The sequence below is a fragment of the Mauremys mutica genome, unplaced genomic scaffold, assembly GCF_020497125.1.
Source record: "Mauremys mutica isolate MM-2020 ecotype Southern unplaced genomic scaffold, ASM2049712v1 000993F_np12_subseq_45498:127178_obj, whole genome shotgun sequence".
Taxonomy (NCBI): domain Eukaryota; kingdom Metazoa; phylum Chordata; order Testudines; family Geoemydidae; genus Mauremys; species Mauremys mutica.
Window position 1 is genome coordinate 33603 of NW_025423089.1, and position 1626 is coordinate 35228.

The 1626-nt window shown below is 51.2% G+C and overlaps 1 non-coding gene across 1 annotated transcript; it reads left to right on the forward strand.

Annotated features, from left to right (window-relative positions):
- The first annotated feature begins 1122 nt into the window (after window positions 1–1122).
- On the forward strand, window positions 1123–1204 carry TRNAS-GCU. The gene has a single exon. It is a non-coding gene; the product is annotated as a tRNA-Ser (tRNA).
- Window positions 1205–1626: the final 422 nt, after the last annotated feature.

Sequence of the window (1626 nt, forward strand, 5' to 3'; positions counted from 1 at the left end):
CCTGTTGCTTTCTAACCCATCTCCCTAAGCCCTCAGCCACCACCACCACTTAACAAAGGGGCTTTTCTACACTGTGGTTCTGTTCTCACTGAAGGGTCATTTCCAATTGTTTGCTCAGACCAGCATTAGGGGAAATGGTGCCCTGGGCAAAGCTTGTACTTTGGCACTTCCCCATTGCCCCTGGACGATCCCCACTCCCCCTTTACCGCTAGCCCCTGCACTCCCAACCCTTGCACCTCCTTCACCCCTAACTCCTGCCCCCTCCTGTGCCCCCTTTGCCCTTAACTCCCTGTGCCACCAGCCATTGCCCCTCTCCTGCAGCCCCTTCACATGGCTCCAGTGCTGGGGGGCCCGCACTTGTTCTCCCTTTCCCTGGGCTTTGGCATCACTAGCCCCTGCTTAGCGAGTAGGGGTCAGTGGTTCCCAAAATGTGGGGCATGACTCCTAGGGGGACACAGAGGAACATTCATGGGGGCACCTCAGGGCCTGAGCCAGCCCCCATGGGGGGAGCATCACTCAACCCCACTCTGTCCCAGCTCTACCCCAACCCCACCCTCAGCCTGGGGCTCTGGCTCCCAGCTCGGCCTCGACCCCCTTACCCCTGTCTGCACCCCTCTCCCCAGCAAGCAACAGCCCCACTCCCAGCCCCGGTTCTTGACTGCGGCTTCCGAGGGGCCACAGCCATGGATAAGAGGGCACAGTGTGAAATGTTTGGGGACCACTGGTTTAGGGTGACATCCTCAATTACTTCTATGCAGTCCAATAAAAGCTATTCCTCACGCACCTACCCCTCCATCAGGACGGACTAGGTATGTTCTGCTGCCCTTCACTCATGCAGGAAGGATAATAACATTTCATTCCACTCAATCCTAAAGTGATTTGTAACCCGCCACCAGCCAAAACTGGTCATTTTGGGGAAGCGGCCCCATCATGCTGCATAGCTAGGCAGAGTAGGTGTCTATGCAAACAGGGTCTGTTCCTGAAGTCTTTCCCCCAGCTCCTCACTAGATGTGAGCGGGGAGCTCATTCAGCCTCTGCTTCTGCTTAGTATTTAAAAACTCCTTATTGTCCCTATCTCTGCTGGCCTTAGATTTCTCTTCCGGTCTCTTTCTTGACAGCTCAGATGAGGTGGCTGAGTGGTTAAGGTGATGGACTGCTAATCCATTGTGCTCTGCATGCATGGGTTCAAATCCCATTCTCATCGGATACTTTTAGTCTTCACCTCCCTTTTATAGACAACCATCTCCCTCTTTGGTACAATGACAGATTGAACAATGTTGCTTCTTGCAAACAAAAACCTTCTCAGAAACTCAGAACTCTCTTGCTTTAAATAAAATATCTAAATCCCAGATTTCTTTAAAAAAAAAAATCTCTAGTGCTGTATTTTAGTTTTTATCTCAAAAGGAAACATCCTCATCATCTCCCCCAAACACCCTGGGACCTGCCCAAATTATTAAAATACCCTCAACCCGAGCAAGGCCAGAGCAGTGAACCAGAGCTAGTGTCTAGGCCGAGCTGTTCTGAAGGAGGCAACTCCAACATTTTCTCCCTGCTTCCCTTGGCAAGGTCTGACAGAGAAAACAAAATTCCCCAAACTGAAAATTATCTGCTGAAAAACCAATACTA